This window comes from Cryptomeria japonica, chromosome 4 (assembly GCF_030272615.1).
Source record: "Cryptomeria japonica chromosome 4, Sugi_1.0, whole genome shotgun sequence".
Classification (NCBI taxonomy): domain Eukaryota; kingdom Viridiplantae; phylum Streptophyta; class Pinopsida; order Cupressales; family Cupressaceae; genus Cryptomeria; species Cryptomeria japonica.
Window position 1 is genome coordinate 266,859,299 of NC_081408.1, and position 14,587 is coordinate 266,873,885.

Below are 14,587 nucleotides of genomic sequence, written 5' to 3' on the forward strand. Positions count from 1 at the left end.
CCTCTCATTCAAACTTTAAAGTAACCCTTTGAATGTTGCATGCAGTCCTTTTCTTATAAACCTTCCTCCTTGTGGTGACGTGCTAGGACATAAATTGAAGGTGTAGCTTGTGGAACCTGTTGAGCATCAAATCTGAATTAAGTAAAATATCTTGATTTGAGAGATTAAATCATAGAAGCCATCTATCTTTGGAAGAAATCATCATTTTCATTGATACCGTAATAAGGGAACCAATGTTGTATTAGGTTTAATTCCATGATGACAATTGAAGCTTTTTAGAGATAGGGGATTTGTAGCAGTTGGCTTGCTAGGTTATGTCACAATCCCATGAAGGTCCTTGTAAACCGTTAATGTCAGTAGACATGAGACTGTTGTGTAACAAATTGGATCAGCTAAACCTAGAAGTTCTGTAACCAATGAATCAACTGACTCAAGTGTATGTTAATTATCTTATGATGGTCATTTATGACCGTTATTCTTAGTAGACATTAAGTAGTTCGCTAGATAGTTGGTTAGTAAACCAGTGAGTTAGTTGGCTCAAGTGTATGCTATTTATCATATGATGGTCGTTAATAACCATTATTGTTAGTACACATTAAGCAGATGGCTTTTTTAGATGGTTGGTAACTAGTGAGTTTGTTGAGCTCAAGAATTGGATGTACTAGTCAAGCAATGGAGGTGAACACTAACAATGCATTGGTGCTTGCAATGTTAAAACCTTGGCCAAGATGGTGATGCTTTATCTAAGTGATTCTTAAATCACATGAACTAGATACACCTACTAGTCATATGGTCATAGTAGTTAGGGGTTACCTATATTGTGTGACTGACTAGTTGCGTGTAGGTTTTGAACACCAAGATCAGATGGCCAGATGTAAAAGAGACCCAATCCTTAGAATGCACCCTCATGAAGTGTTGGGTCTCTTCCAATTGGAAGGGGCATGGGAGACTGGCAAGTCTATGATTGAATGGAGAATCCCTTGATGATTCTCTCCCTATTCAAAACTATGTCGAGGCTTGATACAAAAAGTTTTAGTTGGAAAGTTAAATGAATTGTAACCTCTGAACCTTTATCTCTTCCCTCAAAAATGAAACTTGCCATTTGAATTCCTTTCTCATATTGATTAGCTTAAAAATATTTGTTTAATGTAGAAAACTAAAATGAAGCATTTTAGTGAATCCTGGAAGTGGATTTGAACCATTGCGGATTACTGCATTTTTCTGCAGACAGTTGCTTGTGATATTATCTAAAGGAGATAAGGTTACTTGTGTTCTTCCAGTAAAACTCTATGTTTCATATTGTAGATTTGAATAAAAGATTTACTTGTGAATTGTAATTGTAAATAAGGATATAACATTAGGTATTATAATAATATCATATGTGAAAACAACCAATAATAAAATCAAACCAAATGATATATAAGATTTGGTCATATATGTATATGTAGATATATAGATATATACATAATATGTATATGTATATGATGCTCTGCAAAAAGAAGGATAGTTAGAAAAACCTTTTTGATTGCTACACACACAAAGAGAAGAACAAGAAACAAATGTTAGTCATTAGGGTTAGCAAATCAAAGATTAAAAAGTATCCTAATCAAGCACATCAAGAAAGACACTACACAACAAATAAAAAGCTTAATGAATCTAAGAAAAGATGAACTTTGTGGTCTAACTACCAGAGATAGCAAGAAACTCTCCAACCAAAGTAGGGTAGACAAAACCAATAATCTCTGCTTAGGGGGGAGCTCTAGACCCCAAATCTGAAGAAATAAATAGAGCTAAAGTATGTGAATTGGATAACAACAAGAATGTAAAGTGTACCCCTGATTTGCTAACCAAAATGCTTAAAATTAAATGAAAATCTTTAATGAATACACAAAACTATATACATATGCAAGTGCACCATGGTTGAGATGGTCCAACTCCCTAGTCTCACTCTACGACTAAGCTCATGCCATATCTAAATCAAAGACATCTCAAATACACCATCGGTGGAAAGCTGCAAAATGCCATTTTCATACATAAGCAAGACATACACAATTGGGTACAATCACCAAGAGAACAAAGTGTGTTTGAGATTGTTGTCCTAATTGTGGTGTGGTCACAAAGAGGTTGACAAATTTACAGTGATCTCTTCATGACCACACCACAATTAGGACAATGATCTCAAACACACTTTTTACCGTTCTCTTGGTGATTGTGCCCAATTGTGTACGTCTTGCTTATGTATGAAAATGGCATTTTGCAGCTTTCCACCGACGATGTATTTGGGATGTCTTTGATTTAGATATGGCATGATCTTAGTCATAGAGTGAGACTAGGGAGTTGGATTATCTCAACCATGGTGCGCCTGATCATATTAGCTTGAAACCATGCACCTCATTTTAGCCTCAAACCTATGCCCCTATTGGTAGGTGGTGGGGATAGAATATCATTCTCTGTACATATCAATGACTAGATAATAATTTATTTTTTTGATAAAAATTATCATTGTCGAAATTACGACAAATACCAAGCTTTCGACTGACAATGTAATCGGTGGACATACAACGTTCTCATCGCTGAAATGTTCTGGAGCTGTCACACTTCTGACTCAAACCACACAAACATACGACGAGGATGTTGTACGTGTGACGACACTTCATAGTCAGACGATCGTCAATGTCTTCGAATGGATCGACAACACAAGCGCCGGATAAATAGCATCACCGTCAGTGCGAAGTTCTAAATCGATGTCGGCTTTGCGACGAAATCTACTGATTCTGACAACTTCTTTGACCATCGGTAGAGTCCATTGGATTTTTCATATTTCCAACAGGCATGGCATCGTCAACCAATCCGACGTCGATTTTTTGATGGTTGATTTTGTCGGCACTCCGACGAAAATTCATCGCAAATCCAACAAATGGCCATCGAAAACCAGCTCCGAATGTACTAGTGCCAAAAGCAAATGGCATCAGCAGCTTATGTGCATTCACAAGTTTTAGGGCTAATGTAAGAGTCGTGGCTCGTACACCTCTAAAATTCTTCCTTCCCAAGCTCTCTAACTGCAAACCCACCACAGAAAAAACCAAAACTCCAACTTCTAAACGTGGCTTATCTCAATGCCAAAATCAACCTAGTGTGCCTAATCTCTTTCCCATCATTATTGTTCAAATGTACTATACCACAATATCCTACCCCAAATGATAGTGAAACCAAATTGGTGAGAGTTTTAGAGCCAAGGATCTAAAGATGGCAAAGGTTTTTTGGATGAAGCTTGGACAAAAGGTTACAGCGGTATCAACTTGGACACAAGGTTTTTTGGATAAAGACCCATTATCTTCTTGTTGGGCACATGATTATATAAAGTAATTGAAGGTTGGTTATGATTGGTTGGTATGGTTGGTTGGTATGGAGTTTGGGGTTGAAATGTTTGGTCTTGAGTGAATCTATGTTGTTGTGACCTATGTAAAGCATGTTCCATGATTGGATGGGGTTTGTGGAGTAGGAGTGTATCATCGGTGGGTTGAACCAACTTGAAGTATAATCAAGAATGGTCATGATTGACCTTATCACATCACATAAACTCAAAACCCTTAAGATATTCAAAACATATTCACATATATTCAAAAAATAGTCACAAAACATAGTCACGTATATTCAAAAAATGTTTTACAAATAATCTCATGGGCTTTTATACAAAATTTGGCTTTTAAATATGTGCAAATCAAATCATCGCCATTTAAACATATAAAAATTGGCATCTAAATATGTACAAATCACCTCATGGCCATTTAAAAATACAAAATTATGCCCCTAAATATGTACAAATCAGCTCATGGGCATTTATATATATAAAAAATGAATATATGACAATTCGCTAATGATATATACAAAATTATCAAAATGATTCTACCCTAAACCATAGAATAATTCAAGAGAGCCTTCTAGATCGGCTCCAACCCGTATTGTGTCAGTATTTCCTCGCGGTTAGATTCACGAAATTTCCGTAAAATCTTGTTATGAGGTATACCATGATACTTAATCAAATGAATATTTGTTGCAACAACAAGGTTGGAGAAATGAAGAATATGTCTATGTGTTTCAAAGTCCTCAAACAACCAAACATCATAATTATTCATATGGTATCTCCTAAGCCATGTTCCTGTCATGACAATAGACCCTACTGGATACTCAATATCCTCTCCATCAATGATTGTGGTTGTCAATTTTCTATTAGGCTCAATACAACAATACAAAAAGCAATATGTTCCTTCTTCATTTTTCTCTTCTACAACAACTGTGTACACATGACCTACACATTATAGAATGATAATTAATACCAAAAATAGTGTTTGATGTAAGAAAATGAGCCCAAAAAATTCCTGCAATAAAATTTACCCAAAAATCAACTAGGTCGAATACATGATTGAAATCAACTGATGCTTCCATCTAGGTTCAACTACAGTGCTTTGGGAATTTGATAGGTATCAATGGGAACCAAAAGTCTACAAGACCATTTGTCAACCCACTCTTGTGATTCACATTCTTCCCACAAAAAATACATACATGAAGAGCAAAAACATAGAATCTATCTAGTATAAATTACCGGTAAAGTTGCATTTGAACTTCCAAATGAGTTCATGTCATTGGATCCTACAACTGTACAACAATATTGATAATTTTCAATGTCAGATTCATTGATCAACCAAATTTATCTATGAACCATTGATGTACATGCATTACCTGGTCCCATTGTAGAGTTACACCATCACACAATTGTTGTTGCATCTGTCAACTCAGCACCACCTTTGTACTTCAATTCTCTTCAATTCTTCTCTAGCTAGGGCTCTTTATATGCATGCTCCTACACCATTGTGCTCTCTCTTTCCATGTCCAACCTTAGTGAAATTCTAAAAATGTTGCACACCTCTTTGTCACATGCATCCTGCTCAACCAATAGAACGTCCTTTCATTTTTGAATTGTGATGTGCAATTATTTGACCATATTATGTGTTTCTTGTATCGTATGTTCCTTTCCCTTAAACTATCATAGAAAACTTTAAAGCATCCTTGCACAAAATCTAATGAATGTGTATGATCATCACTTATGTAGAAGTGATACTCTCTTACAACCTTTTTATACTCCTATATGCTATCATCTGCATGCATGAATGCTATGTGTACAAAAATAGAAACTTGTGTAGAATGGTAATACATAGATTGCACTTCATTTTGAGGTTGTGGTGTATAATTTTCAAAAAAATAAACTATAGAGACAATGGTACCAAGAGGAAATGTGTCCTTGCATAACTTGAATTTCTCATCTAACCACCGAGATCTATGTGTATGCATTATGTACTCATAATCTTGTTTTTCACTAACTCGCATATCTTTAATTCTTTTCCATCTTTAAACCCCATATGTCATTGTCTTGTACTTTCCATAAGATACTAGTGTCTTACCAATTTCATGTGTGCTATCCAAATGTAGACATCTTGGCAAATGTTGCAAACCACCACATGTAGCACAAGAACCTTTCAAATACATCATCTTATAATAAATGTAACCATCATCTCTTTTACATAACACACTTGAAATAAATTCTCTTGGTGACTTAGGAAGTGGTTGTATATTGCATTCCTACAAAACATCGTTAGTGTGCAAGGTACAACATATATGACGATAAATATCATAGTGCATGGAAAATTCAATATGCATCCTACAACAACAAGTGGTGAGTACATGATTAATCTTAACATAAAAAGGTTTTGCCATTTCAAAAAATCTTGGACTAATTCTTATTTGAGGAAACTTTTTAAGGAATATTTCATAAAAAGAATTTGAGTCATATCCAAATAGTGTTTGGCATGTGGCTTGCGATTTCTAGATCCAATTCGCCTTCTAAGAACATCTCTTTGGTTAGGCAAAGCCCTTGTGTTGTCGTGCCAAAAAATTTCAATTAATATTCTTACTGCATCAAAAACAACCTTGTCTTTGTGCGGTAGTCTACCCGAGAACGCCCAAAGAGAATTATTGTTAGGATTCTCTATTTTCTCCTGCCTATCTAATACTTATGTAATATTGTTCTACTTATGTTTAATGAATTACTTGTTTTTATTATCAAATGATCTTGTTTTTATTTTCTTTCTCATTGTGGTTGATGCAATAACATGTCGAGTAACATTAGAATCTTTAGTACGCGATTTTGAACCAATAGCTTGATATGCATCAAATAGATTTCTCACAATAGTTCTTTCGCTATTACTTTCGGATGATCTTAGGCCTAGAATTTTCATTGTCTCTCTAAAATTTAAATTTTTAATCATTTCAACAATTAATTGGCATCTTGCAGTTTGATTTAAGTTTTCAAAATAGTTTTGCCATATTATTTTAACCATTCTCTTACAAGTTCGTTCATTCATTTTATCAGGCATTAGCTTCAAAATATTCTCATCGATGTTAATTCGATACTTTGGTTTCCTACAAAGGATTCTAGAAGGTGATAACATTGGTTCATTGCGTGCATTAGATACATTCATTGCATCAAATAGAGCCGGTGTATATTCATCATTTAACTGAATATTCAATGTGGTCTCTTCTCAATTGTATTAGGTTCATACAGTAAATCAAACGTTGTTGGTGCATCTTCATCATTTGTTTGATTATTCATTGTGATCTTTTCTTCAATTGCATTATGTTCGTTTGGTAAATTGAATTCATATGTTGAGGATGACGTACCTTCTTGTCTCATTGTTCTTATGTCACATAGTTTCTTCATATGTTGTCGTTGTCTTTCCTTTTCAGCCTCATGTTGTTCCATTTCTCCTCGCTTGTTCTTTCCCATTGTTCATACCAGTTGTCCTAAATAGAATAATATTGCATATACATGTAAACAAAAGTTCTTAAACAATCAAATAACCATAAAATTGAGCATTATCAGTATTTTTTTAAATCTAAACTATTAAACAATCATAATAACATTGACTAAACTGATAAGAACAATAATTCAATCATTTGAAATCATGCAAAACAAAAATTTCACTTACTTCTAAATATAAAACTATCACAGAAGCACAGTAACAGTTACAGTGGGGCACCCAAAAATCCATCAAGATGAAATAATGGGTGGAGAGGAGCAGTGAGCAGAACGGCGAGTGGGAAATTCAAATTTCAAATCTAGGGATGGCGGAATTCATGGGGATGGCAGTCTTTCTGCGGGCGGAGCTGGTAATCATACTGGCCCCTAGGCTTCTCAGGGTACCAAGGGGGACAAGACAATAGTCAAATTGGTGTAAGATAAAGATTCCAAAACTGGGGACCCACATGATAGAGGTAAAGAAAAGAAATGGTCTGCTCTTTTTGGAGTCAGGCCTCTAGTGAAATCTGGTCTTCCGAAAGTTAAAAATGTCTCTGATCCAACAACAGGGGTTTTTTCTATTTTTGTTCTGGATAAGCTAGTTGATTTCACTGTGTCTGGCTTAGCTATGACCTCAGTGGGAACGTTTGTTGGTTTTAGAACTAACATTGATGTTGTAAGGAATTTCATAAGGAGGAAATGGATTCTTAAAGGTCAAGTGGATGTGGTGTCTTTGCCTAGGGTTTTTTTTTCCTTTGCCTTTAATAATGAAGAAGATATGAATAAAGCGCTTTGTGAAGGTCCATGGATGTTCAGCAAGTCAACCTGGGCTTTACAGAAATGGGCTCCTAACCTCCCACTGGATGAGTCCTTTTTTGTATCGGCCCCTGTGTGGACATGTCTCTCTGGCCTTCCACTGGAATTCTAGAATGAGGAAGTCTTTAAAGGGATCGCAGGATCATTTGGTGAACTTATTTCAATCGATCCGATGACAGCAGCTAAATTAAGGTTGGTTTTTGCTTGTATTTGTGTGAATGTTAATTAAATGATGGATATGCCTCAATCTATTGAGATCATGTCTAAATTGGGGAAATGGACCCAAGCGATTGAATATGAATCTCTCCCATTTGTTTGTTTTCATTGTAAAAAGTCGGGTCATTGGGCGAAATCTTGCCGGCTTAAGAAGAGTAAGATTAGTAAAAATGATAGCAACTTGAAGTAGAAATGGCAAATGAAAGGGAAGAATGATGAACTGCCTTTAGAGGTTGTCCCTGAGAAGGAAGTGACCAAGATGGAAAATGAGGAAAAGAAGGGTGTGAATAGTAACATTGAAAAATTTGTTTGTGACTGTTCTAACAATTATAAAGAAAGCAACAAGGAGGAAGAGCACGAGAAAGAAGAAAATGTTCAAAAATTTGAATCAAAAGATCAAAAGGTTGGTCCTATCATCCAGGGTAAAGTTGATGAGAGTTCCTATGATGATGCTTTGGATTCATCTAGTTGATGAGAGTTCCTATGATGATGCTTTGGATTCAACTAGTAATAAAGAAAATGAGGAAGACTTTAATGAATCATGGGACTATAATATCTTGGATACTGAGCCTTTGTTATTATTAACCAATGGAAGTCTGAAGCAGAATGGAAATATGATCCTGAATTCCCAATGTAAAACTCCTCCTAAAAGTTTGGAAATAGTGGTTCTTGAGGGAAATCTTAGGATTTTCGGTACTAAAGAAGGCAAGTCAAATAATGGAGGACGCAATGTAGGCATCTCAGCTAGAAGAAAGAATAAGAAAGGGGCAAATGTTGGAAGTTGGAGCAAAAAGAAAGGGAGACCTTCCTTAAAAATTCAGAGGGAACAGGAAAGCTGGAAGAACCGTGCTGATGGAACACAGAGCTCCATTGAGTCGTCCTTATCCCCGGTTAAAGTATGAAGATAATCTCATGGAATATTAGAGAGTTGAATGTCCCCCATAAGCAAGATGTGTTGCATAATATTGTTAGAGATAATAAACTGGATGTAGTACTTATTCAAGAAACTAAGATGTGTAAGGATAAAGTGGAAAGGATTAGAATATTAAAAAGTAATGGGGTGATAGGAACCAATTCAGAGGGTACCTTGAGAGGTAGAGCTATCTTTTGGAATCAAAATACTATTATAGGTAAGGAAATTGCTTCAAGGGTCAATGGGACCTCACTCTTGCTTGAGCATATTAAGGATAACTTTGAGTGGGCTATCACTAATGTCTATGCACCTAATTCTAAAGCTAGAAGAACTAAATTCTGGAGGAGCCTGGCTGAAGACAGATTAAGTTTTGCTGACAAAAGTTGGATGATCATGGGATATTTCAATACTCCTTTAAAAGAGGATGAAAAGATGGGAGGCCTCCCTTTGCAACTTGAGGGTAGACAAGACCTTATGGATTTTATTAATGATCAAGCTTTGATAAATGTGGATCTCCAAGGGATAAATTACTCTTGGACCAATCACAGAACTGGTTTTGATCTTATTCAAGTAAGGTTGGATAGATCCCTTATTTCTCCCGATTGGCTTTCTAAGTATAATTGTTCTTTGGCGTCAATCATTAAGATTGGATCTAATCATTATCTTATTTCTTTCACTACCAATTCAACTTCTGTAGAGCAAAATTTTCCTTTTAGATTTGAAAAAGCATGGTTATCCCACCCGTCGTTGGAAGTCTGTGTTGTTGAATGGTGGAATTCAGAGATTGAGGGAATGACCTTATTCAGAGTTGCCAAAAATCTTAACATTATAAAAGCTAAAGTCAAGATCTGGAACAAAGAGACTTTTGGAGATATCTTTAAAAGTAAAGCTCAAATTAAGACTGATATAAAAGATGTTCAAGAGAAAATCCAAGAGGAAGGGCTTTCTGAGGATTTGAGAAATGTTGAAAATGGGTTGCTGTCTAAATATCATGAAATTATCTCTAATGAAGAAACCTTTTGGAGACAAAGATCAAGAGCATTGTATTTGGAGGAAGGTGACAAAAACACCCAATTTTTTCACTTGCCTGCTCTTAAGCATAGGGCAGCCAACAAGATTTCCAGATTATCCTGCAATAGAGGGATTTTATCAGATGAAAATGAAATAAGAAAGGAAGCTATGAATTTTTCTAGCAATCTGTTGGGAGGAGTGGATGTACTGGATATCAGAAATCAAGACCTTCTTGCTCAATCTATCCCTCCTATTTTAAATGAGGATGACAACAAAAATCTATCTTAGATCCCTTTGAATCAGGAAATCAAAAAGGCAGTGTTTTCTTTTCATGGAGATAAGTCTCCTGGTCTGGATGGATTCCCTATGTTCTTTTTCCAGAACTTTTGGCATACTGTGGAGAGTGATATTTGTAATGGAGTTAAAGAATTATTTGGTTCAAGGAGGCTTCTAAAATAACTCAATGCTACCTTTATCATTCTTATTCCTAAGATCTCGGGAGTTGATTCACTTAATAAGTTCAGACCTATCAACCTTTGTAATTATGTTTACAAGATTATATCTAAGGTTCTTACTTCTAGAATGCTGGATATTCTTTCCCGCACTATTTGGGCTCAGCAAAATAGTTGTTTCTGGTAGACAGATTCTAGATTGTATTATTTATGTTCATGAGAAAATTCATTCTTTAACTACTGCTAAAAAATAGGGCTTTTTTCTTAAGCTAGATATGTCTAAGGCATATGATAGAGTAAATTGGCAATTCCTTTTTAGAATTATGAAATCTTTTGGGTTTGGGGAAAAGGTGATTCAACTTTGTTCTCAGTTGACTAGAACTTCTACCTCTATAGTTATTATTAATGGATCCCCTTCCAGTTTCTTCAAAAGTACTAGAGGCCTAAGATAAGGGGATCCCATCTCTCCTATCTTGTTTACTATTTTGGCTGAAAGTTTGGGTAGATTTATTATGAGAAATGTTGAAGAAGGGAAACTCAAAGGCCTTAAACCTTCATCTTCCAACATAACCTGTACTCATGAAGAGTTTTTTGATGATTCGATCACAATGGGAGAAGCTACCATTAGGGAAGCAAGATACACGAAGAGTGTTATGGATTCATATGAAACTGCTTTTGGTCAAAAAATAAATTGGGATATTCTTTATTCTTTATCAATACCCCCAAGGATAGACAAAGAAGGATAGAAAGAATCCTTGGATGCAAAATTGTTGAGTTTCCTTCAACCTATTTGGGTCTCCATCTATGCCTGAAGCCTTCAGAGAATTTTTGGATGAAGCTGGTTGATAGATTCAATACCAAGTTGGTGGGGTGGAAATGATCCCTCCTTAGCCAAGCGGGAAAGGTGGTGTTGCTTAAAGCTACCCTTCAAAATTTGCCTATCTATGCCCTCGGTCTTTTTAAAATCTGCAGAAATTTTGTGGAGGCAATTGAAAGAATTAAAAAAAAATTCTTATGGTTGGGAGTGGAAGATAAAAATAGAATCCCCCTTATTGCTTGGAATAATATTTGTACTCCTAAGGCGTATGGGGGTTTGGGACTAAGGAATATCATAACTATGAATAATGCCTTGTTAGCTAAATAAATTTGGAGAACGAAAGGGGGGGAAAGAGAATGGAATTTAATTTTGAAAAAGAAATACCTTTACATGCAACCATCTGAGGAAGAATTTATGGAAAAAAAAAAATTTGTTGAAGGATCTGCAATTTGGAATGCAGTTCAAATGGCTAAAGATTGGGCAGTAGCTAGAAGAATGTGGAAATTGGGGAGGGAGAATTATTAGATTTTGGAAGGATAGATGGCTTATGGATAAATCATTGGAGGAAATTCCTATCCTTAAGGAATGGAAAGACTGGTTCAAAAGTAGGTATGGAGTCTTTGTTAGAGACTACTAGAGAAATGGGAATTGGATTGAGTTTAGCCAGCTTTGTCCGAGATTAAAATTTCTAGAGATTCTGCCTTCTTCTAAAAAAATTTTGGACAACGTTGAGGATTGTCTGATCTAGAGGGAAACTTCAGATGGGAAATATTCTATGTCTTCAGCAATGTCTATCCACAACAAAGTTCCAGACGAGATCCCTTTGTGGGCTAAAGTGTGGATAAAGAAGTTGACGCCCAAAATTAATATCTTCTTTTGGATTTTTATCCAAAATAAGGTGTTAACTCTTGATAATCTCCATAAACGTGGATTTTTTTTCCTAATAGGTGTTCTGTTTGTTGCAGGGAGGAGGAGTCTACTTGTCATGTCCTCTACTAGTGTTTTTTTAGTCAGGAAATCTGGAATATTATTTGTAGTAGGTGGAAGTTGAGTTGGGTTTTCTCGAACTCTTTGGAAGAGTTCTAGCAGCAATGGTATTGTCCTTCTTCTAATGCTAAGAATGTTGAGCTTTGGAAACTTACTCTCCCTAATGTAATATGGAACATCTGGAAGGAGCGTAACAACAAGATTTTTAGGGATAAAAGTGCTAACCCTGAAGTGGTGGCGGATAAAATCTATAGAGGGATTTTTGAATGTCTAAATGGAACTAATCATGGTTTAGCAGCTAAAGAAGATTTTAATGAAAGATGGAATTTATCCATTAACATAATCAGAGTGGATAAGGGTAGGGATGGTCTTGTATGGTATTTTCCTTCTCAAGGATGGATTAAGGCTAATTTTGATGGGGCATCTAAGTGGAACCCAGGGAAAGTTGTGCCTTGTGGCAGTTGCTAGCCCCTTGGATAATCAAACAAGTCATTATGTTGAAGCTTCAGCGGCTTTGAACATTTTGATTATTGAAAAAGATATTAATCATGATAATCTATGTTTGGAAGGAGACACTTAACATAATTAAATGCCTCAAGTGAGAAATTGAGCCTTCATGGACTATAGAAAATATTATTTTTAAAGCTAGAGAAATAATTGCTAGCTTTAAATCTATTATCATAGAACATGCCTTTAGAGAAAAAAATGGGGTTGTGGATGGGTTAGAAAACCTTGGCGTAAATTCTGAAGCTCAATGTATATGGAATGGGGAAGTTAATATGGATTTAAATATTAAAGAACTTATCAGAAAGGACAAATTCATGGGGAAAGAGGGATCGCACGATTAATCATGAATGTTGTAATGAGTAATATTCAATTTTTTAGAAAGGTAATGATGACACGTCAGAAGGGTAGAGTTCTAATCAAGAATATTAATTCTTCGCACACTTTGTGGGTATGCATTTTCAAAAATTTGAGTGTCGTTGGGAAGAAAGCTCTGAAGTTGCAAAAGAAGAGAAACTGTAAATCGAAATCTAAAATGAGGGGGGATCTAAGAAGAGAGGAACCTGGTAATATTTCTACATGGAAAGAGATGCCTAAGGTTTGGGCAAAGCTGGAGAAAGGATTCATGATGAATTTTATGGAAAAGATGGTCGACTATGATATAGGCAAAGTTAACCTAGGGGTAACCAAAGTCACTGAAAACTAGATAAATGACTCCTTCAAAATTCATGGTGTTAGGTTTAAGCTGGATGCAGATCTCATTGTGATGGTTATAGGTATGCCACACTCTAGTCTTAACTTCTTTAGAGACTTGCAAGTGTCTAATAATGCAGTTAAGCTTTTTCTGCATAAAGAGAATGAGAGAGAAAAAATAGGAAAAGCTACAGAGGGTATTATGATGCTTCCAATATTAAGAAAATCTAGGGTTGTGTGCTTAATGCAATTATGGAATATATTATTGTGGAGGGTCCTTTTACTAGGGTCCACACATACCATTTTGTGCTTTTAAATCATTTTAGACATGAGAAGAGGATTTCTCTACCCTATTACCTCTTTAGGTCTTTATCGTGGTCTCTGAATAAGCACAGCAAGAACCCTTCTTCTCCTGTGCTTCATTGCGGCCTTATTTTGCTCATTTATGAGCATTGCAAGATTATGCCTATCCAAGAAAACAAGAGATTGTCAGTGTCATCGGGGAAAGGAAAGAGGAAGATGGAGGAAGGCGGGCCTATCAAGGATGAGGGGAAATAGAGAAAAAAGGTTAAAAAGCTACTATGGAGAAAATTCAATAGGAAAAGGGTTCAGAGGACATCGGAAAAGATGGAAGTGAGATGGAGACTGATGAGTCTAAAGGAGAGGAGAGCTGGAAGGAAGAGGAAGTGGGGGAAGAGGAAGGAGGAGCTGAGGATGTCTCTGATCAAAATAGTCCAACCCACTATGTGAGCATAGGAATTGTTAATAGCCAGCCTATGGAGGAGCAGGACAAGATTAATGAGGAAAGGGAAATGGAAATTGAGCAGGAGAAGGAAAAGGAAACTGAGCAGGAGAAGGACAAGGAGAATTCGAGTAGGGATCAAGATAAAGCTGGAGAGGGGATAATTCTAGATAAACTCAAAAACCAGTCTGAGGCTCATATGGGTTTTGACAGGTGGTTTTATGAAGGAATAAAGAATCTAGAAAAAATTGATAAGTAACAGGAAGAGAAAGGGAAGAAAGCTGAAATAAACCAGGAACAGTGGAATAAAGGAATGGAGGAAAACGTGGAGAAGTTGGAAGCTCAGATTGGTAATCTGGAGGAAGGAAAAATAGCTATGAAAAACTTAATTCCAAATACTCTTTCCTCTGTGACTAAGAATTTAGAGGAAATTACCAAGTTCCTTGATGGTTCCAACACTCCCAAACTTGTCATGGATCTAGATATTGATGAGGATGCTATCAAGGTAGGAACAGTGGAAAGTGATCCTGGTGGTGCGGCGAAAAGAACAAGGGCAAGCATGAAAAAAGTTGTTGTGGCCTCT